The sequence below is a fragment of the Notamacropus eugenii genome, chromosome 3 (assembly GCF_028372415.1).
Source record: "Notamacropus eugenii isolate mMacEug1 chromosome 3, mMacEug1.pri_v2, whole genome shotgun sequence".
NCBI lineage: Eukaryota > Metazoa > Chordata > Mammalia > Diprotodontia > Macropodidae > Notamacropus > Notamacropus eugenii.
The window spans coordinates 468895395-468920631 of NC_092874.1; positions in this window are offsets into that span (position 1 = coordinate 468895395).

A 25237-nucleotide genomic window follows, 5' to 3' on the forward strand; every position below is an offset into this window, starting at 1 on the left:
GGAAGATTTCATCTTCCAATACAGTGCCACGGAGCTGAGTTTATTAACAGAAACCTCCTCTTGTTACCTTGGGCTTACGCAAGGTTGAGAAAGTAGAAGTTCGAGACTCTAAGCAGTTCAACCAACGTTTCCAAATGGCATTTCAGTACTTTTTGTTCTTGTTGCTGCAGTTTTTGGTCTAGACCTGAAATAGGGCAATTCCTTCTACCAATGAAAATCCACACTACTCTTTAATTTATGATGGGAGAACCTAGCTCATTGAGAGGTGACATGGGGGTCTTCAGACACACAACCTTTGGGTTTCAAAGACAGGCCTTGGACTTCACTCCAAGGCTAGTCTTTTGTCCACTACATCATTCTGCCTTTCTATATACCATCTATAGTCCATACATAATGAATGAATTTTCCTCACCACAGAAATATACCAAAATTTTTTTCCTGTATATGTATCTTCTTGACCTTCTGTACTTTTATTTCTCTCTCCACTCATGTTTAGCTTGGTAATAAAATGAAAAATCACCACATATCTGTTGATCATGAAACCAATTATTCATAGTTGCTTTGACAATATATTTGACCATATAGCTCACTACTTGTTTTTCTTCCCAAGCAGGCTAGTTGTTGAGAGGAAAAACAATATAGAGAAATATTATACATGTTCAGGACCAGAAATTACTGTAGAGTCAATTAGCATTTATTAAATCCTTACTATGGGCCAAAGACTGTGTTAAGAGAGGATACTTTGTAAACAGTGTCCTGCTAAATTCTAGAAGACGAAAAAAAAATGTTGGACTTGTTCTTTGGTCGATCTCATTTAATACATTTTAAAATAAATATTTGTTGATATATTTTATTTTAACATGAATGAAAGAATAAGAAAATAAAATAAACACAAGAACAAAAAGAAAGTAAGAATGATAGAATATGTGAGACAAAAAGAAGGAAAAAAGAAAGAGAAGGGAAGGAAGAAAGGAAGGAAGGAAAGAAAAAACGAAGGAAGAAAAAAAGGAAGACAATGTGTTATATATCTACAGCTTGATTCATTTTTCCTCCCTTCTGTCCCCACCCAAGCTTAACCAGAAATGTAGCCCCTAGGCCAAATGGATGGCCAATAGAATTGGGTTGTTCTGGAGTGTTTCTGTTGGAGTGAGGAAACCCTGGGATAAAGTTTTACTCTTTCTAGGTTTCTGAGGAAAGGGAGCAAGAGATAGTAACATAACCACTGGGGGAATTATGGGATCCCTAGGGCACTGTAAACTTTTCAAATTGGCTTTAGAGGAAGGGAGCACACCCCAGGTAAAGTTGTATGCAAACCATTTTTCTTTCTTGTTTGTTTTGTTCTGTGTATTACATTCCAGGACTTCTTTTCATTTTTTTCTTAATTGAGAAGACTTGCTGGATATGGACTGGAATTACTTGGTATATGAACGTGTGTATGCCAACTTGTAATATTTTCTCTTTGGCAATGGCATCAGTCATCTTGACTATTGTCTTGCCACTGGACTTACATGACTCTGGAAGACAGAGTGAGAGTGACAACTTTGTGTAACTCTACGTCACTTAAATCTAATCCATCACCCTGAGATGTAATAGGTCCTCTTTGAAAACTAGGGATAAGCAACAGCTTTATCTTTCATGTAGAACTTCTGGATCTTGGTGACTACATTTCTCAAAGAAACAAATGTAAAGTTCGTTACTATTAGTGTCTTATAGATTCTTTTGCCCTACAAATTTGTTCTTAAGTACCAGCACTGGGCAAATCTATCTTGCAATTTTATAAAATACAACATATGATTTTTTTTGTTTTATCAATAAGTATTAGATTGCTTTAAGTCCTTAACTTTATCTTCTACATATGTTGCTCCAATTTTTCTGTCTACTGACTTTGCTCTTTAAAAAACTCTACGATCCATGCTTTTGTTTGAAAGTTCCATATCTCTCTCTTCAGTCATTTTATTTAATTTTTCAATCACTTCATACTTTCTTGTGGCTATTCCATTCTCCTGTATGGCTCTTTTTTTTTGTGGATTTTGCATGATTATTCCTTTCTTCTGTGTGTGTGTGTGTGTGTGTGTGTGTATGTATCATACGTGCATGCACACACACACACACACACACACACACATATATATATTTCACCCTGCACTATTTCATCAAGTAAACAAACACTTATTAAGCTCTAAAATGTGGAAGCTAATGTTCTAAGAACAAAGTAAAAAAAAATGAAGCAGTCTTCCTCAAGAAGCTTACATTATGTTGGGGAAACAGTTTGTACATAGATAAGTATGGAGAAAAATACAAAGCAATTTAAGGAGAAAAAGTGCTATCAAAATATCTCCTTTGTGTCACACAAGCAAAACCCTGATACTGTTGTATCGGGTTTTCTTCTTGCTTTTTCTTTCATCTCTCTGGTAGTTTTCCTGTAGAGGTTTCCTTTCCATTCATTTTTGTTTTTCTTTTCCTTTATTTGCTTATTCTTGCTGTTCTGAGATAGTAAAGTTTGGCTGGCCTCAGTCACTGCATCTTTTTAAACTCTTGATGAAAGCCAAAAATAGCCATTAGAGTACTGGAGAAAGCATTAGGTATGAGTGGAGGATCATATTAATTCCCTTTTGGACATCCCTGTTGCTGAGTGTAGGGGAAGAAAGGACATGAATAAAAGATGCTATAGAAGATAGAAGATATAGTTTCTATGTGTAAAAGTCCTTTAGTAGTGATTTACTTCCACCCCTAGCACTGCCAACATCCAAGGCTACAGGAGATTGTCAGGACATTATCATGACATGGACAACAAATGGTTTATGCATATTTGGAACCTAGTTCTTAAATGTTTCTGATCAAGTAAAGAATTATAATAAACAAATTTATGTGTTAGAAGGGACCTCAGTGGCCATGTGGTTCAACCCATACTCAAAATGAATTCCTACTATCACACATCTGACAAGTGCTTGACCAGCCTCAAGTTGAAGACTTTCAAGGATATGGAATTCTGTCCATCTTAAGGTATGTCATTTATTTTTTGACAGCTATAATATAAGACAACAATAACAGTAACAATAACTAACATTTATATCTGTGTCAGGCACTATGCAAAGTGCTTTACAGTTACCTCATTTGATTCTCATAACAACCTGGGATATAGGTACTATTATCATCCTCATTTTACAGATGAAAAAAAACCTTGAGGCAAACAAGTTAAGTGACTTGTCCAGGATCACACAGGCATTACATCTGAGGTCAAATTTGAACTTGGGTTTTTCTGACTCTGGGTCCAGTGCCCAGTTCTTTTCCGTATCAAGTCCAAATTTGCTTCTTTACCACTTCCTCCCATTGTTCTTGGTTCCACCTTCTAGGGCGAAACAGACCCAGGTGAAATAGACTCACTCCTTCACATGACAGTTCTTCAAGTACTTGAAGACAACTGTCATATCACTACATTAAACGTTCCATCCCTTCAGCTGATTCCACTAAGACATAGACTCAGGGTCTCTTCTCATCTTTGTTGTCCTTCTTGGGATATTTCAATGATCTTTTGAACCCAGAAATAAGCATGGTCAGTTGAGGTCTTACTAGGGTAGAGTAGAGTGACATGATCATCTCTCTGTTCCTGGAAACTTTGCCCTTCCCAAAGCAGGATAAAATCACACTAGCTTTTTTTGGCTCCCACATGACACTGATGATTGGTATTGAGCTTGATTTCCACTCCTCTCCCCCCGCCCCAGGTATTTATAAGAACTGCTGTCTAACCCTACTTCTTCTACTTGGGAAGCTAATTTCTGAATCAAAGTGGAATGCTTTACATTTATCACTGTTAAATATCTATAACAGAAAAAATCCACCCACATGTTTTTCCTCATGATTCAAAACTTCTTGAGTATTTTCATGTTATTAGATTCCAGTCAGTGCTCTAGCCCATCAAGTTCCTCTGTCAGCCAGTATGTTAGTTGTCTCTCCCAGCTTTGTGTCATTTGCCACTTGGCTTAACATACCATCTATGCTTTTATCACTGATAAGAATGTTAAATAGTACAAGGCACAGATCAGATCACAGTATATTATTCATTTTCTTTAGTTATTTTGCTTTGTTGCAAGATCCTTCTCAGGAAGTGGGAAGTGTTTGGAAAGCAAAATTAAAATAAGTCAATATAATGTTAAAAATAAAAAAGAGAGTAGAGATAATTTTATTTGCCATATTTTCATTCCCTTGATCTCTGTGCTTGGTACACAATAGGTGCTTAATAAATACTCATTTGATTGATAGGCAGATATAAGAACATGACATTGTCTATCCTGCTTACTTGAACATTCTTTTTCCTTCAAGACTTGTTTGAAGATAGATCTTTTATATATTGTCTTCTTTTTGATAGCTCCTTGGCTGTCCCTTGTGGCTAATTCTGGGAGAAAACTGCCTGTGTGTTCTGCTTGTTTACTGTATTTGTTCACTGGGAGTTTCAGAGTGAAGCATATTTTATTTTGGATGGACTTCTCACATTTCCTTGTGATGAGACAAAAATATGTTTGTCTCACTTTCATTTTGAGCTGGCATATTCCTGTGAATCCCCAGGTGTCCATCCACAAAAAAAAATCCAGTGATCAAATTCAATTCATTACCTTATTTCCTCTTGCTACTATCTCCAAATGTCTCCCTATCCCTTCTAGATTTCTGGGCTCTCTACAACCCCTGAATTGCCTCAGTGTATTTCTCTTGTTTATTTTTTAAGATATGTTTCTAAGAAGTAGATTCTAGTCCAATAGAAAGAAAACTTCCTTAAAACTATCCATGAGTGGAGTGGACTGCCTCAAGAGGTTCACCTTTGTTGGAGGTCCTAAAGAGAAGCCTGGATGACTGCTTGCCAGGGATGGTATGCAAAGAATTCTCAGTTAGGGATATAGTCCAATTGTGACATTCTATGCTTCTGTAATTGTTGCCCTTCCGTGAAAATTTCCCCCTTTTTAGGAATTAAAGGAGAAGAGCGTTGAGCGTATTTAGGACACTGACAATATAGATTTCGAAGTGTTTTGGGGGAGGAGAAAGAAGGAGGTCAGTTCAAACATCGTTACTATGATCATGGACAAGATAAAAGAAGAGAATCATGGGTTTAAAAAGTGTTATAGCTAGAAAGAATGCCGTGGAACTTATGGAATTGTAAATGTTAAGGACCTCTGTGGTCATCCAGCCTGTACTAGGTGACTCAGTGGATAAAGGTCTAGTCCTGGGGTCCAGAAGACCCGAGTTCCAAGCCAGTCTTAGACACAACTCTGTGACCTGGAGCAAATAACTTAACCTGCATCTGCCTCAGTTTCTTCAATTGTCAAATGGCGAGCATAATAGCACCAACCTTGGAGTGCTTTTGTGAAGGCTAAATGAAATATTTGTAAAGTGTTTAGCGCAGAGCCTGAGACATAGCAAACACTTAGTAAATACTTATCTGATTTATTTTTAGAGAGGGGATTGTGATGCTCTATGCAAATTAGAAAATAATTTAGACTGCTTCATTCTGTGTTCTGACTCTATAGTTCTGTCTCTGAAGTAGGTGACATTTTGCATCATGAGTCCTTTGGAAATGTTTTAGGTTCTTGCCTTGCTGTGAAGAGCTAAGTTTATCAGATACAGTCTCGCCCACTGTGGCTCTTACTGTGTATAATGTTCTCCTGGTTCTGCTCACTTTACTCAGCATCAGTTCATATAAATCTTTCCAGATTTTTCTGAAGGACTTCACTTTTTTCTAATATGTTTTCCTTTTTGTCAAGATCACCTAACATTCTTTTTCAAACTTATAATGTCCATGAGCTTCTTTGACAGGTGAAAGCAGAATCAAAAACTCAAAGAGCTCACACTCTTGTAAGAATTAATCACAAGAATATTAAATGTAAAAAGTTGTACATGTTAATAATTTACGCAAATAATACTGGTAGAATCAAGATATGTTATTTTTATTTTGAGTCTGAAAAAATGTTCTAATCTGTGATATGAGCTCATATACATAGATTCAAGGTGAATAAATCCTAAATCAAAATTTCAATAAGGTGCAAAGTTATTTTGTTTTAGAGTAAGAACCATAGAGTCAGAACACAGAATGAAGCAGACTATTCCTCTTTTGGTTTGGTTTGGTTTTTCTCATGGTTTCTCCCATTCGTTTTAATTCTTCTATGCAACATAACTAATGTGAAAACGTGTTTAATAAGAATATATATGTAGAACCCATTAAGATTGTCCATCATGGGAAAAGGGGGGGAAAATTTAAAACTTATAGAAGTGATTGTTGAAAACTGAAAACAAATTAATTATAAAAAAAGAAAATAATTTCAAAAATTCTTGCTTCTGAGAACTTTTTATTTTTATTCTATTTTTGTTTTCATCAGATAGAAGGAATAAAACACACACACATACGCGCGCGCTCACACACACACACACACACCACCCTATAGCTTTTCCCTTCTATTTCCAAACAAGTCTTTATATCTCAAAAAAATGTGCAAGATGATCATTTTATGAGGGAATCAGACTATGCATATTTCATGTTTTCATTCCTAAACTAATAAACTAATAAAGTGAACTGTGTAAAAATGATGTTAAGACAAGTATTTCATCTATTTTAATTCCTTCCTAAATCTATTGAATGTTGGTCAACCTCCTAAATCCAGCCAAAAATAATTGGCCACATTTCTCTCCCATGTTGACACTTCTTTAGGTTTTATGTTCATTAATGTAGCTTTGTTTTGTGACCCAGAGTTATAGTCCTCCAAGGGGGCAGGCTGTACCTGTTAGCCTGCAGAATAGACATTGACATCTGAAATGAATGTAATTTGACAGAAGGTGCTTCAGTTAGACTTAGCCAAGGCCTTAAGTGCTAAGTGCCTTTATCCCACACTTGTTGAGGGATGGGGGTTGACTTTAGGATTTATTATAATGTTTACTCCAAACTCACAGATTTATTTCCCACTTTAAACAGTTCTACCCTGGAGAACTATTTACTTTATTTCCCCCAAGACTCACATAAATTAGTTGTTTGGCTTATTCTACTGAAAGTTTATGTTCTAGCTGTTGTGTAGTATATATCCCATTTGACAGTGCAGGCAGTGTTAACTGGTCACTCCATGATGCACTCAGATAATAAGGATGCCTCATAGACTGATGAAGAAGCCACATAAACTGAGACTTTCTTTGGATAAGATGGCAAAAGACAAAGGTGGAGCCCAGACTGTCAAATGAGCTTTCAGTACAGAGCTCAAGTAAAGGGAATATGAGAAGTTTATTTAAATGTTAGGCTTTAAAGTGACTTTCATTTTGATGGATCTTCCTAAAATTCTCAATGAGAGGTTATCATCTTAGTATAAATGCGTCCCAGTTAAATATTGGAGGGTCTTCACTGGGTAATTAATACAAATGCTTAATCTCCCTGAACCTCTCACTATTTTCTATTTGATAAGGTATAGTCATCAAGTACTTAAATTACTTTCTAAAAGTATGTCAGGGCTTTCAGAAATAGTCATTTATCACTTGTAGGAGCAAAGATGATTTGTAATTTACTATCTTGCCCCTTGGTATACTAGAATTCTCTTTTATTTTTTTCTGTCTTCTACCCCGTGTACCAGGAATTTATTGAAAAATAGATAATTTACTGATTTTTTTGATATTATCACTGGCCAATGATCCTTCTACCACCAAACTTCTCTTGTAACCAATAATTATATTTGAATAAAACAAGCCAGCCCACTGTCCATGTCTAGCAATGTATGCCTCCTTACTCGCTTATCGTCCATCAGTACTGAGAAAGATGTCCTTCATCCTCAGCACTCCAATGTCAATGTGCATCACTGCGTTCTTCATCTTCAGGAGCTTTTCAAAGTTGTTGCTTTTGCATCGTTATAGTGATTGTACAAACTGTCGCCCTAGTTATGTTTCTTTCTACTGCAGTTCAAAATAGTACAGAATCACCGATTTCAAGCTGAAAGTTTAGAGGCTATTGAATGTTTCTTTCTACTGCAGTTCAAAATAGTACAGAATCACGGATTTCAAGCTGAAAGTTTAGAGGCCGTTGAATCCAGCACCCTCATTTTACATATAAGGAAAGTGAGGCACAAAAGATCCAGTGACTTTCCCAAGATCATGCAGACACTGTCAATCTTGGAATGGGAGTCAGGTCTTCTTGCCTCTAATACCAGCACTGAAGCCACTATTGCTGGCTGTCTCCCAAAGTTTCTCTGAATTCTTTTTATTTTTTTAAATGGTACAATAATGTTTCATTGCATCCATATACCACAATTTGTTTTTCTACTTCCCAACCAATTGATTCCTATCTTGTTTCCAGTTGCCTACATAAAAACAAAATCCTGGGGTCAATATTTCTGTATATATAGGCTTTTCCCCTATGTATTTGAATTCCCTTACAGACACATAATTTACCATCAAAACTCTAGTTCTTGAATGGATGTTAGCTTTCTCAAAGTGCCGTATTTACTCCTTAAATGTAGCTTAAGCTATGGAATAATCTAGTTTTGTGTTTTCTGGGACAGATGGACTGACAGAAGGAAATGTGTTTGTAGAAGGTAATACAGAAATATGTTTGGAGGACAGAAGGTAATATGTTTGAAATATGTATCTAAAGGGGATATTCATCATCATTTTATTGGCTTGGGTATCCATCTTCAAGATCATCGCTTGAGAGGAGTTTTAAATCAAAGAACTGAACCCGGTTAGTATATTTTAGATAGTGGTATTGTCTTGGTCTAGGTTACATAATCTGAATTATAGACTTATATATGTCAAAGGGAGGTCTCAGTTTCTTTATGTGTAAAATGAAAGGTTCAGAGTAAATGGCCTCTGAGGTATCTTCCTGTTCTAGGGTATGTATGATCTTATGACCCTAAGTCACTTAAGCACCCTGTGACTCAGTTTACTTATTTGTCAAATGAGAGGTCAGACTAAATTGTCTCTAAGGTCCCTTTCAGCTTTCATTCTATGATCCTATGATGATATTTTTAAAAAGGGAGATAATAGAATTATTCCTTCTTGTATTTTAACTATTTTACAGAAAAACAAATGAGCATTACTTTAAAGAGTATTGCAAGAATGTCACTTATTTGGGGAAAAACATACTTTTTAATCCCTTTCAAAATGTGTTGATATATGAAAACACAAAATCCATTTGTAAGAAACAAATTTCTAACAAGTTCTGCCATCAGCAAGCCTGCCTGAGGAGTCCAGCAGCAACTGTCAGGTTCTACAATAATTTAATACTCAAGGTTGCGTCATAGATTGTGATGTGTTTACTCCCTGCAAATGACACAATTCTTTTTGTGTTCAGTATCTTCTCAATATATCTGTACATGATCTAGAAGCTGAATCTAGTTAATTATTAGTTTCCATCCAGTTTAGGGGTTATCTTGACCCTTTGCTGTTTTATCAGTCTTGTCTCATAGATTCAGAGCTAGAAGGAACCAGTGACATTCTCCAGTCTGACTCTTGCATTCTATACATGTGAGACCTGAGACCCAGAGGGGTCGATAAGAAGCAAAAACTGGGATGGTAATGATTGTGGCAATAGCTACCATTCACATGGCACTTGAAGGTTTGCAATGTGCTTTAGAAATAGCACTTCATTTTATCCTCACAACAACCCTGAGAGATATCATTACCCCATTCCCCCAGCCCCTTTGCAGATGAGGAATCTGAAGCTAAAATCAATTAAGAAACTGTTCACCCAGGGCCCTATAGCTAGTGTCTGAGATCTGATTTCTGACTTCAAGTGGAGCACTCTCTACCCCATGCTATGTGACTACCTACTCTGCAATGTACCTACCTAAAGTTCAGTTAGCGATGGGTAACAGAGAGCACTGTTAGTGATGAACATGGAATGGGAGAGCCCAGCTGGGCTGGTGCACTGGAAATGAGGACAGCATGAGCTTATTGTCCATGAGAGAGAGTTTGGAGAAACTCAGCTGAGGCTGTGTCACTGTGATGAGCATCAGAGGCACCCTGTATTGGAATCTGAGCCAGAAAGGTGAGATAGGGGAAAGAAGAGATGTGATTCTGTACCGAAGACAGAGGACTCAGAAATATAATGATCCCATGCTGCCTTTTGTCCCTTCTTTCAGAGGCATCCTGATAAGAATTCAGGGGGCCAGAGTGTGCTCAGCTGGATTGAAGGGCAGGAGGGGCTTTCATTCTCACAAATAGTAGCAGTAGGGATAAGTGGCAGATGGCTCTCTGTGCTTGGTTCAGACACTCTGAATACTTATTTAGGCACTTGGGCTAGCCAGTGCCATGGCAATGTCTCTGCAATCCACCAGAGATGTCTGTACTGACCTTTTGGAACGATTGGCCATGGCACCCTTAGATGTCATTTTACTATTTTCACACCATAAGCAAGACTGCCATCTAGAAAAGGGAATTGTCCATTTGACATCTCCATAACTACGAATACTGTGCTTGTATGTACTGCTCAATGAATAACACACTTCTACCTCTTCTATTCTCCCCATCCCAGTGATTACAAACTCATGACTGTAGCCATACAGATTTCATTTCTCATACCTGTTCCCATTCACCTCAATCCTCCCTCTCCATATTCCATTCAAGATACTCCTTCTTTTACACTATTCCTTGTGGAATGCCTATTCCATAATTAATAAGCTGCTTTTCTTTTTAAACTGTTACATTTTTCACTCCTCCATCTTCTGAAGCTCATGTAGACTCGTCCCCCTCCTGACGGCACAGTTGCCCCAGCTACCCTTTCCAGTATTGGCTATACTTTTTCTCATACCCCCAGACTGTCTTTTCATAGTTGAGGAGTCAGAATATTCTTTGATCCCTCTGCCATTTCCAGAGTCTCCATTTACCATCATCAATTATCAACTTATCATCTTCTTTTGAGTTTTGCATTATCCAAAATTGCCACTCAAACAAAATCCTGGTGACCATTTTACATGGACCCTCAGAACATCCTCTTTTGTTCCTCAGTGAGTTTAGTGCCTACTCACAGTCTTTTTCTTTTCCCCACCTCCTTCCCTAATATCGGAAGACTTCAGTTTACACGTAGATGCTTCCTCAAATAACCAAACTTTCTAGGTTCTCAATAGATCATAGAGCCTTTTGAATATTTGTGTGTTCCCTCTAAATCCTCTACAGAGGACTGCCAAGGTGTGCTGGAGGCGCACCTCTGAGCCTTTTGATATTTTATTGATAGCAAATGTTATGTAATCACAACATAGTGGTTACATAATCATGATGGTTGCGTTTCTTGATTTGCACTTATATATGAGTTTGTGAAGCCATGACCATCTTGGCTTGATTGAAAACAATTTGTATTTAATTATTTGTGTTTTTCTCTTTATATTCCACATATAATTCTATTTGTCCTTGCTGTTTCTCTCATTAGAATATAGTATCCATGAGAGAAAGGTCTTTTTTGTTCATTATTCTTGTATCTTCAATACCTGACAGAGTGAGTGGTACATAGTAGGTGCTTAATTAATTATTGTTAATTGATAAGAATTTGTTAGTTATTAGAAACATTTGCTGGTAAATGGTCTACATCTACAAACTCAGTAAGGGTATGACAGTACTTTCTTCACCCCCTTCTACCACTCTATTCCCATTATTATGGAAATGACAAGTGCTGCATAGGAATGAAGGGCATTCTCTATTTTTATTGGTGTCATGGGTGGCTTTAGTCAAAGAATTTATTATCAATTTCCAACCTGCCAGCAGAGAACCTCTCTATATATACCTGGACTGGTTTTCAGATTAGACACAATCTGCCAAATTGGTGTAATTAATGAGAGCTTGTGCTCTCTCACTCTAATCTCTTTGAGACCTCGCTGAGGGTCTTAAATGAGGCTAATGTATCAAAGAAAGGCTTGTGAGCTGTTTGTGTAACCTTTTATGAATCCTTATATACTTTCTCCAGAGGAAAGAAAGAGATTAAAGTTCCTATACTGAATGAATGAAGGAAAAGGCATTGATGTCTATGTGTCAAGTGTCTCTCTTGTGCCAACAAGTGGTGAGCTTTGGAGAGAAAAACAGACCCAGAAATGGAATTTCTATTCTTAATACTATAATTGGAGTAGACAATATTTAGATGAATGTTCAGCTGCAAGGCAGATGTAAAGTTTCCTAAATCCTCAGAGTGTAGGATAAAGGTCAATAAACACCCCAAGGGTGCATTGTCTAGTGCCTGGAAAATGGGAGGACAAAGATGTTGGGAAGATAGTAAGACTTCGAGGACCTTAAGACCCAACGGGAGGACAGATGGTAAAATGTCCGCCTGACCACACTCAGGGACTCTCAGCTCATCCAGATGATGGGAGCAGTCATGTTGCTACCCATCTGGATCAGAGAGGTGGTTTTATTTGTCCAAATCACAAAGCTGTATTTCATATCTTTGACTATTCTTCTTTTTACTGCCAAAACATGTTTCCCTGATAACATTCTATATTAATAGAAGTCCAAGTTCTTACTGTTATTACTGACTATCCTGTCCTAATACTTTACTATTCTTTATGAGCCTTTTTTTTTTTAAGAATTGCATTCAGCTTTACTATTTATTTAGGTTAAAAAAAGACCAAAAATTGAGAAACTGGTAAATCATTCATTCGCTAGTGTTTTTTCTCTGTAGAAACAATTATCAGCATTGTGTACCACAAGTCTTCCTTAAATGAATTAAACAATGACCACATGATTTATTTTTAAGCAATCACTATTTGCATTCTGCCTCTTCATGATGAGAGAGATAGGACCTGTTTTTTCTTCATGGTAAGAATTTTCCTTCTCAAACAATGAGGTTTTAAGAATAAAAGAAGAAATATTTAGTGAAAATTTGCACTGAATCAGAACAATTCACAAAGTATATCACAAAATATTGGTGTGTTTCCTCCATAACAAAAGAGACATATAAGCTTTAGGAAATGTAGCAGAACACAAAGCAGGAGGAGCATGGTGATAGGCAATGCATTTCTAACCAAGAGGGAATGTACATGACCTTCTCATGTTTTGAGAACCATCTCAAGAGGAATGAGATCACTCCGCCAGAAGTCATGTGCTTCAGAATGTTATCTGAGGAAGTGGGATCTGACTATATATGTTATCACCACTCCACCACCATCACTATCACCACTTTTGTCAATTACCACCACCATCATCACAACTTTCATCCATCACCACCACCCTTTAGAGCTCAAATGGATCTCAGAGGTTCTTAGGTCTCATCTGTCATTTTACAGAAGATGAAACTTAAGGTTAGAAGAACTTATGAAGGTGAAGTAAGGCAAAAGAACAAGAATTTATTGAGCCTCTACTATGTCCTAGGCACTGTGTTAAATAAAACCTTTATAAATATCTCATCCCAACTTCAGCATGGTCAGGGATTTCAGCAGCCATGCAGCTCAACCCATACCTAGGAAAGAATGGCATCTGCCCACAGCCCCAAGTAGCCATCTGTCCATTTCTTGAAGACTGAAAGGAGGTGGGACCTACTCCCTCCTGAGGAGGCCCATTCTAAATTTGAAAAATTAACTTACTAATAAGTTTTTCGTGCATAGAACTTAAATTTACCCTTTGCAACTTGTACCTCTATGCCTTCATGAAGCCCTCTCTTGGACAGCCCTTCAAAGAATGTGAAGATAGCTATCTTCTTTCCTTAGTTTCTTATTTTCTCCGTGCTAACCATTAGTAACTCCTTCAACAGATGCTCATGTGTCATGAATTCAAATGAATTTGCTGTCCCCTGGATGTTCTCGAGCTTATCAATATAATTTTTTTAAAAACAATTTGCAAATCAGAATGGACTCAAGCAAAACTAAGAGCATTAAATATTGCAAATAGAACTGACTTTTTTAGTAGGAGCTATTTAAGTAAGTTAATGGAAGCTAAGGGTGGAGGGCAGCTAGGTGGCACAGTGAATAGAGGGTTGGGTCTGGAGTCAGGAAGACTCATCTTGCGTTCAAATCTGGCCTCGGGCACCTACTAGCTGTGTGACCCTGAGCAAGTCACTTAACACCGTTTTCCTCAGGTTCCTTCTCTGTAAAATGAGCTGGAAAAGGAAACAGCAAACCCACTCCAACCTCTTTGTGAAGACAACACCAAATGGGGTGGCTAAGAGTCAGACATGACCAAAATAGCTAAACAACAGCAGCAAATAGAATCCGGAGGCCTGGCCTACAATCAATCCCTCAGTGACTCATTGGCTATGTAGCTCTTTAAAACCATGAAAGAGGTAGAAAAACAAAGAAAGTAAGGCAGCATTTGACAGAAAAGAGCACAGATTGTGAGATTCACACTGTGTCCTGTTATGTACATTCTGTTCAAAACTTCCTGTTTTCCCAAGAATAATAGGTAAGAAACTGACAAGTAAAAATCTTAGGGAAAAGGTCTCTTACTTATGTAGAGAAATATATGCTATCTTTAACAATTATGATGGGTCAGCCTACCCTTGTTATTAGCTGACATAAATCGTTAAAAAGACAAACATGTTTTGACAGGATTTATTTTATAAATGTCAGCAAGTCTGTGTAATCTGTTTGTTCAAAGCATTTTAGAAATTTCAATAGAAGACTTGTTAGTGTTCCTTTAGAAATGTCCATTTCAGACTTTCTGTGTGAAGAAATATTACAGATTAATTAGATTTCCCAAGATTTCTGGATAACAGCTCAGCGCATTTATTGTGTAATCTTATTATCTACTGTAGTCATTACTGATCTCACATTTGAGATAGATTAAAAGTCCCTCCCTCCCCACTGTCACATCATGCCTCTATACCATACTTGTGACATGTTTCCTGAACACGTCATCTCGTTTCTCATTCTCTCCTGGTTATTCATAGCACACTCTGATTAAATCACTTCTGTTTTGATCTCCTTTGTCCTTCACCCCAATGTTTTCTAATGTATTTGCTCCTCCTGTTTCCTAGGTTTATTCTCATGAATATACCTTCTTAATATATAATGCTTCCACCCATCATTATTTACCCATCTGCTTTCTTTTAAATAATTGCTATTGTTTAAAATACTGTTCCTTCTCAGTTCACAACACGCTTAATTCCCATGATTTGTACCTTCATCCCATCTTGGCTCCTCACAGGGATAGTTATGCCATAGATCTCATTATCCTCCACAAGTGTTTTACCTCTACAATTGGTAATGTGGATGTTCCTTTATCTGACTTTGACCTTTTATTCTCTTTTCTCCGTTTCTTATCCCTCTAACCCTCATTATCCATTGTCACTGCAACCTTCAGTCACTCCATCTCTAACTGGTTTTCTCAGGTCATCACCTCAATTTTCTTGGAACTCAACTTTTTCTCCCTTCAACTCTTGATCCTAGGGTTCAGCAGTTCCACTTTTCACAGTCCTTGATTCTCAGGTCTCTTGCCCCTCTGTCTTATCCCTACCTCTTTCTTTCCAAGCTCCCACTCTGCTCTACCACTGATGCTGCTGAAATTCATTGGGAAAAGTCATAACTGTGCTACTGGGGACTGACACAACATTTTATGATCTAATTTCAGTTGGTGCTTCACTGTTTCTCATCAGTCCTTTGACTCTTGATGTAATCTCTATCACCCTCTCCACAGCAGCTGTTCCTAATCTCTTCTATATTCATCTCCATCATTCCTCCCTCTTTCTGCTTTTTGTTTTTTTATTGAGAAACATGAGGCCATCCATCATGACTTTTCTCCTCTCCCCAGTGATGTGTCTCTGATATACTCAGTATGACTCCCATTCTCTCCTCCTTTGCTCTAGTTTCAGAAGAGGTGGTCCTTCTTCTTGCCATTGCCACTCAGTCCATTTGTGCCCTTGATCACCTATTATCTTATCATCTCCAAGAGCATCCTCTGTAAATAACCTCTCTCTCCATAGTTTTCATCAGCTCATCAGTGATCTCTTTGTTGCTAAAGAGTCCTCATCCATCTCATTTACCTCAGTATTTGGCAAAATTCATCAAACTACCCTCTCTTGGTTTTTCTGTACCTATATGACTAATCCTTCTCAGTCTTCTTTGCAGGATCAGCAGCCATGTCCCTTCTCTCTTTTCTGACCATAAAGCTTAGGTAATAAACAATAAGAGGCAGTGTGGTACAGTGGAGACAGTACTGACTTTAATGTCAGAGAAGCTGGCTTCCAATCCTACCTCTCAAGATTTGCTGTGCCTTTCCCCCCATATATGAGTGCATCAAAGTTTTGTAGTGGACTTTCTTGTCCTTCCTTTCTTCCTTCATTTGTTCCTTCTCTCTCTTTATTTTTCTCTCTCTCTTTCTTTCATTTGTTCCTTCCTTTTCTTCCTTCCTCCCTCCCTCCCTCTTTCCTTCTTTCCTTCCTTCTGGAATTTGAACCCAGGTCCTATATAGCCCACGACTCTATATAGTCCAGAATGTTTCCACTTTACTACATTGCCTCCTCTCACTTGGAGCCTAGGTTTTGCATATTTACATATTATTGTAAGAAATAGCTTTTACTATTTATCCCTTCCTTGAATTTTCAGATTTATTTTGATCTTCTCTACTTCATGTGTCTAACATGTGTTTAACACATGTATAGAAATGGCAGAGCCAAGATTTGAACCCAGACCCTCTCACTACTCAACCAACATTACTTTGTTTAAAAATGTTCCAGTGGCTCTTTATTTCCTTGGCATTAAAATTATTCATGCCTTGATTCCACCTAGTAAGTGCTGGAGCCAACTCGAACCAACTCCTGAGATGAGGTTGTGAAGTTTTCAGTGGGAGCATTTGTACCCCAGAAATTGGCAAAGCCACAAATTAGGATGCACTGTTTTGCTGATTGTTGGACTTAAGAAAGTACTTGATAATCATGATACAATTTAAAAATGTCTTGAAAAAAGTGTTTTCCCCAAGAAGGTGGTTGTTAAACATTTCCCAGCATACCTCTGGCTCCTGTCTACCTTTTTAGATATACTAGGCACTACTCTAATTCACTCTAGTCCAGTTGAAATGACCTATTTGCTCTCATTCTCACTGTATCTCCCATCTCCCTTCCTTTTTCTAGTGCTTCCTATGCCTGGGATGCCACCCTTCCTCATCTCTGTCTCTCAGAAGTCCTTGTTCCTTCAGAGCTTACCTCTTTCCACCTCCTGCAGGGGAAGGCTTACCAGATCCCCATAGCTGCTACTGCTCCTTCCCCCAATTACTGCACATATAATTTGCCTATATTTTATATTTATCTTTCTGAGTACATCTTGTCTCTCTCTCCCACATTAGGCAGTGACTGCTCCAGTCTGCCTGGCAAGATTGAACTGTCTTCCATGCAAAGAAAGGGGGTACTTAGTTGATAAAGACCCTGGGAATTCTTCCCAGCTCAGAAGAGAAGAAGGGAACATGAGATCACAAGTTGGGGGTGGAGTTGTTTTCTCTACAGAGGAGTTATTAAAAGATCTTATTCTTGAGAGGAGAGATGATGGGATAGAAATACTTCCCTCTGCCCACCCTACCTTATTCCACCTGAGACATGGAAAGCATCAGAGTTACAGGGACATCAGCAGCCTTCCTCCTTAAATGCACATTTTCTCCTGAAACCCTGAAGAAGTAAAAAAAAAAAAACTAAGGGAGAAAAGGGGTAAGGTGTGAGCCTACTTTTAAACTGTGGCTAGAGAATTGAGGAATGTAGTGGAGAAAGACCTGGTGAGGGGTCAACTGATGCTTCTTGGGTCCTTTTATTTTGTTACAGACCCATCCGACTGATCTAATCTTACTCCTCACAGCCCCTGTGGTCAACCCTCTACATTTTCTTGTGTTCCCATGAACAAAGGCATGAAGGATTAGAACAGGTCTGGGAGCCCTGCATGAGAGATCCCCATCCTGGATTCCCATTCCCAGCCCTTTGTTGGAGATTTTTCTCTCTCCAACCAGAAATACCATCGTGAGCCCATCCCATGCTTCATAACTGCATTTCCAAATTATGACAGATTGGGGCCTTTAAGTGTTGGGCCTCATTGAACCATGAACCTCATCTGATGACATTCAGGGCTACCGAAGGTTCTTGATATCTTGGAGGTTCGCGTTTTTATATACTTGTCGTAGTCCTTAATGAATGCTTATTAATTGCACCAGATTTCCCTTTATAATAAGATCCTTTGGGCCTTCCTCTGAAATGGGATCCAAGAAGATCTCTCTACTACAAAGCACTATAATGTCTACATCTATTTACTATACCTATGACATCATTGGTGCAAGGAACTCTCAATAAGGAAACTTTCTTTACCAATGCAGATTAGTCTTGGAAAGTTGTGTGGTGCACTGGAAGAAAATCAAGCTCCTTGTCCAGGACCCATAGTTAGCAGGTATCACAGACTGAACTTGAACTCGAGACTTTCTAATTCCAAGGTTGACTCTCAGGGCATTATACCATGCTACTTCTCCTTAGCAAGTATTATTATAATAAAGGTCATTGATCTTCACTAAGCTAGTTTCTTATCAGTGCCTATATTACTTCTAAAGTACTTTGCACTTTGTAAGGGTTTAATACTTTTTTTCATTCATTTATTCATTCAATTGAATTAAATTTACGAGTCCATAAGGGATTATTTTTCTTGCTCCTTTCCCACCTCTCTCCCATCTCTTCTTTCCTTTTTTCCCTCCATCTTTCCAACCCCTTCTCCCTGATGACCATATCTGGGTGGGGTTGCTATAAGAGGAAGTACTCAGTTCTAGAGGAAAGTCACCATCCTTTGCCCCAGAAGAGTTAAAGGGATTCATCAGGAAACTCAATGTGGTTGCTTACTAGGTGGAAGCTCCCATCACAGTCAAGGTCCTTGAGGACTGAGGGGAGTCCATTCCCATCCCACCCGCTTCTTCAAGACATTTTGGGGGTAGAAGGATGGTGACCCATGCCCTGGAGCACTGAGCACCATTTGTACAAAGGACAAAGATGTCATTTGTCCACAGGCACTACATTTTTTCTGCTCTTCCCCAAGGATTTCGTGCCGCAACAATCAGACATAAGACAGATGCGTTTTCCTCTCCTTCATTCAGTAAATACAGACAAGCAGATACATAGCATCCTCCAGTTACGCTTTGATGCTTCCCTCAAGCTCAGTAGAATTCAGCACACATCGTCTTATCTGTTGTTCAAATAGATAGTCCCTTAATTGAAGTTAATTGAAGCTAATTGTCTACTCACATACATCCGTTTCAGCAAAATCAACAGACTTTCCTCATAGAGTAATGTGACCTCAGGCTTCCTTTTCTCACTACTTCTAAGTATCCTATTATTTCCTAGGGAACACTCTGGGTTTAAGACCTTCTTTAAAATTCCATATTAGGTTATTAAATAATTTAAAAACTTTATACATGACAGAAGGCAGCAGCACCTTTTGTGGCAGCAAAGAACAGGAAACAAAATAAAAGCCCATTGACTGAGGAATAGCTAAAAATATTGTAATACATGAACTGAACATAATATAACCATTCTCTAATAAATGATGAATGCAATGAGTCCAGAGAAGTATGGAAAAATACATGTGAACTGACACGAAGCCTTCCGAACCAGGAAATAAGATTCATAATGACTACAAGAATATAAATAGTTAAAAACAAACACAAGAAGAAATAATGGAGACTGAATGCTGTGAGATTATAATAATCAAACTTGGCTCCCAAGGAAAGGCATGAGAATTTGCTCTTTTCCTTCTTTGCATTGATGGGCAAAATAGATGTGGATCACTATATACATCATTGTGTTCTGTTGATGTGTTGGCTAATTTGGGGGAACTTTCCCATTTTTAGTTTTTTGATATGAGGCGGGTCTGTGGAAGAGGGAAGGGGGTGGAATTGGAAAATGCTTAAGATGTTAACAGAAAGCATATGAATAAAAGTACTAGAAAAGAAAAACACACATCGTGCAATATCAGTTCCATTGACAATAATTCCTTGTCCTTTGATGGAAGGCTAATGAATCAGCCTTACAAAAAAGGATGGCTCAGCGACATGTTTCATTGGAATGGATAATCTCAAATCCCTCCTAACAATAGGAATAGAAATGACAAAAATAAAAACCATTCAGGAAAACTTACCAGAAAAATTTTAAAACAACAAATGAGTAAGCAAAATGAAGATGAACACTAATAAAATGAAAAAAATTATGGAATAAAGAATCAGAAGCGAAATCATCAGAGGAAATCTATGCAAAAACAAAACTTTAACAGTTATATCAGAAACAAACAAGAACTGCTTAAAGGCACCCTAAACTGGATCATAGAACATTGTTACAGCTAAGAGGAGGAAATCCAATCAACAAAATAACCAAACAAAATTCAATAGAGTTTGAAAGAAAATGGGTGTATCCAAGGCACTATGGGTTAGCATAATGATAAAACTCAACATTTGGGTAATTAGCATTAACAACAACAACTGGCATCTGTACAGTGTTTTACTGTTTATAAAGCACTTGAAAATATCTCATTTGATCCTCCCAGGAGCACTGAGAGGACATATTATTAGCCCTATTTTATGGGTGAGGAGACAGAAGTTCAGAAGTTAAATGAGTTGCCCAAGGTTACACAACTAAGTAGCTAGTAAGGAAAGGATTCTAACTTAGCTCTTCCAGATATAAGTACAAGCTTTTAAAAGCACCAAAGCAACAATAGGGAGGTTTGAACTGGCTAGTGCTAGACTTTGTCTAGCAAGTCAAAACAGAAAAAGCAAACTCAGACAATGACACATTTGGGAAAGGAATGGAAGAATAATACAGATGGATGTGGTGGCTTTGCAAATTAGGAAGCAGGAGCCTCAGAATTATTGAGATTCTTGAAAATATTGAAGAAAAGGATCAGATCACTATATTTAAGAAAGCTATATAAGAAAACTTTCTAAGTATTTAAAAATGAGTGGCATGATACAAACAGAAGGCATATGTCAACAATGGAAATCAAACTCTCTAGGCAAGGGAGAATTTTAAAATTCACTCACCCAGACACATCATTATCAAGCTTGAAAACCACCATGACAGCTAAAAACTTTCTTCAAACTGCCAGAAGAAAAGATAGGAGTTATTTTAAAAAATCATTTTTTGAATGTTGTATTTTTCTATAGGAATGAGAAATGACATCAGCAGCTGGGATGTCACATATAAGATTAAAAAAAAAGATAGCAACACCAGAATGAGTTTCCTAGTAAATCTGAAAATGCATGTTGAAACAAAAGTGGGTGTTGGAAAATCAAGAAAACTTCGAAAAACTCATACAGAAAAGAAATTTTGGATTATAGCGTAAGTGGATACTTGGGAATTCTATGATAAAATCAATTAAATTTAAAAGAATGAGGGCAAAAAGGAAAGGAAGCCACGAAACTTAGAGCAACCCTCAAGATATATCTTAAAAGCTAAACAATTGGAATCCATAGCTGACAACTGCATCATCCACAGTCAACTTTGCCTACATTTAGTGAATCTGAGCTCAGGTAGCCATCCGACTGCATTGTGGACTTCTTTGGCTTCTGCATGCTGAACCCAGTATCTTTGGGAACTGTTATCATCTCACAAGATCCTATCAGCCTTGATACTCACACATCATCAGTATCCTGAGATGCTCTGATTGGAGAGTGGCTCCATTTAAGGAAGAGAACAGACTATCATCTTAGACAGCTCCTCATTTCCCTGCTGGCTGCTCATTTGGAACTTTTGTGGCTTCTCCACCATTTCCCCTAGGTTAGGACCTCTTTCTGTCCTTTCAGGTTTCTTTTGCATGTTGTCTTTCTATATTTTAAGGAAACTCCTTGAAATATATGACTGTCTTTCTTTGTCATATTTGTATCTCCTATGCTTAGCACAGTGCCTGCCATATGGTGCTTAATAAAAGTTTATTGACTAATCACTAGGTTACAGAAATGATTGTTCTACTCTATTCATTAATTGTTGGCTGATACATTTGAGCTTTGGGAGATAAATAATGAGAAAGAATAGTTAAAGGGCATATATAACTAAAAGTACAGATAGATACTCAATAGACAAAAATAGCTAGATGGATCAGTGATGTCACTGATATAAATGTTTTTTTTTCCCCAAACATACACCTCGTGATCCATCCATGTCTATTTTTGTTCAGATTTGTCCATTTTTCTACCCAAATTTGCCACCAGGGGTCCCTCAAACATTCTGGGGACCTCTTTGTTTTCTCTTCACATTAGAAGGATATCAGTGAGTTGCATAGGCAGTTAAGTGGTCACTCCCTCACTCTCCCCATGTGAACAGACCAGTGTTTTGGTCTTTTTTTGCTCATACTTTTTTTTTGGGGGGGAAACATCCTATATATTGGTTTTTCTTCATCATCCCTTACTTAATAGGTGTTGCAGCCTGCTCAGACTCTCACTATGCTTCTTTCCACTGGCTTTCTGAGGGATATTCATCTTTAATTATTTAGCTATCATACAATTTTTTTAATGATTTATAGTAGTACAATAAAACCAGTAACATTGTTCTTAAAGGTGAACTTTCGTTTCAGGGGGAGAGATGAAATTATTGAAGGAATGATGAGTTCCCAAAGATAATTAAGCATGTTCTTTTCTTCCAACAAGATGTCTCCTGCATAGATCAAAATTATGCAAGATTTCTTGAAAGATATATTAACCAAGGTAACCTTGTTCAGTATCATTATGTTCATTGATAACATGGCAGCCACAAAATAAAGAAATATGTACTTACCAAAGGGGTTTGCCACTGTCATGGAGCATTATGGAATGGACCTCAGAGACTATCTGATCAAGCACTTATTTTACAATTGAGGAAACTGAGGCCCAGTGAATTGAAGTGATTTTCTCAAGGTCATACAGTTAATATCGGAGGCAGGACTTGAATCCATTTCTCCTAACTTCAGAAATGGGATTCTTTCTACTCTACCATGCTTCCTCCCAGTGTATAATTGAAATAGAAGACGGAGTCTTTATGATGCTGAAGTTCTCCAAATCCCTCTTTTTGAAGATGGTCTTGCACTGGTTGCATAAAGTGAACAACAGATGGGTAAAAGTATAACAGGTCATGAAAAAAACAATTCTACATGCTTTGAATTTTGTCCAATAATGAAATCAGGGCAAGCTTCAATCTTTGATTTCATAAAATGGAGCTTCTCAACAAGTTCCTTTCTAGATTAAGGCAGAGATTCCAGTCTCTTTATTATTATTAGAAGATTTCAAATTGGGGGGTATGATAAAGTGTAATACTAATTTATAAAAAATTTGAACAAAAATCTCACGGAACTTTAAAATGAATTCAGGATTTTTCTTCTCTTCCCTCCCTCCCCCCACCACAGAAGAATGAATAATGTGGTCCTGAAGTTTATCACCTCCTGGCTCTGTCCATTCACAAAAGAGATAAATAAGTGGGCATGGATAGAAAAAGAGGGTGATGGCCTAAAGAGGAAGCCTCCTCACCTACAAGTTGGCCTGTGAGAGGATGTAGGTACAAGGTGAGAAGATTTTATTTGCAAATATAAAATGAGTCAGTGTCATTTAGAGTGGGGAGGCACTAGCAGCTGAAGAAATCAAGAAAGTCTCATGTAGGACATGGTATTTGAGTTGATTCTGCTTTGAGGAAACCTAGAGATTCTAAGAGGAAGAGATAATAAAGAAGATTTAAATTTTCTGCAAAAGTATAGAGAGGGGAAAATGAGAGAAATATGTGAAGCATAGCAAAAAGACTCTAAAGGTCAATTAAGTTGTGAAAGGATTTAAATACTTAAATGAGACATTTCTATTCACTTCTGAACATAGGCATCCATTAGAACTCTTTGGACATGGATGTGATATGATGAATATACTCTACAAAAATATAAGTTGAAGGGGGTAGTCAAAGGTGGCCAAGTACAGGTGGAGACCCAACTCAACTCTCCAAGCATTCCCCTCTAACCATCCTAAAACAAAACAAATCTCAAATAAAATTTTGGACCAGCTGAGCCAACAAAAATTCAGAGGAGACATTTTCCAAAACACCTTCAGAGGTCCACTGGAGAGGTCTGTAACATAGGTGGATTTATACCTGGAGAGGAGAAGGAACACCAGTGATGGGTCTTGGAGGTAGCTGTAGCAACAGCAGCAGCAGCTTGGAGCTCTGAGTTCAAAGATAGTAAGGGAAGCTACTGAAAAAGAGATTATAGAGGATCCTTTGCTGGCACTGGATGAAGTTGGTACTGATTGGCAACTCTATTGCCCATAAGCAGTTCTGGATCACAATGCCAGGACAGAGGAGTACTTTTCTTCAGTCATAGGGGAACAGGGGACCTGGTCTCAGTTCCATAACAATAGTAATTGTGGCTTAGGGGAACAGCAGTTCATTTTTGATAAAGATTGGAGAACAGACCAGGACAACAGTGATCATATCTCTGCTTAGATCACACCACCACAAAGGCACTGAAAATTTGCAGACTCCTCTAAATTAACTCTGAAAATAGTGACACAAAAAAGCCTGAAACTTGGCACAGTGCCTCCCCACCTTTAGGGGAGCAGAGTTCAACTTTAACATAAATTCAAAATTTAAAGACCAGACTGGAAAAATTAGCAAATAACAACAAAAACAAAAGAATTTGACCATACAAAGTTACTACAGTGGCAGGGAAGAGCAAGATAAAAATGGAAAAGACAACAATGTGAAAACAGCTATCAAAAATCTCAAAGAAAAATGTAAACAGGAGCCAAAACCAACAAGAATTTCTAGAAGCTTTAAAGAAGAATTAAGAGTAGTAGATAAAAATTTGAAAAGGAATGAGAGTGAGGCAATAACATTATGGAAAAGAGAATTAAAAACTTGACAAAAGAGGAATAACAAATACTGAAGATAATGTCACCATAAAAAACAAAATTGGCCTACTGGTAAGAGAGACCCAAAAGTTCACTGAAGAAAAGAATTCATTTTAGAATTGGGAAAGTGGAAGCTAATGACTCCATGAGATATTAAGGAACAATCAAAGTCAAAACAATGAAGATGTAGAAGAAAAGTAACATATCATAACAGAAAAACATCTGGACTATAAAACAGTCTGAGGATAGATGATTAAAAATTATTGGATTACTTGAAAGCCACAATAAAAAAGAGCTTAGATTTCATATTTCAACGAATTATCAAGGGGTACTGTCCCGATGTCTTAGACAAAAAGGGTAAGATAAAAATTGAAAAGTCTGCTGATCATCTTCTGAAAGAGATCACAAAATTAAAACTTCCAGGAATATAATGGTTAAATTTCAGAGTGCCTAGGTCAAAGAAAAAATACTTCATGCATTCAGAAAGAAAAAAAATCAAACATTG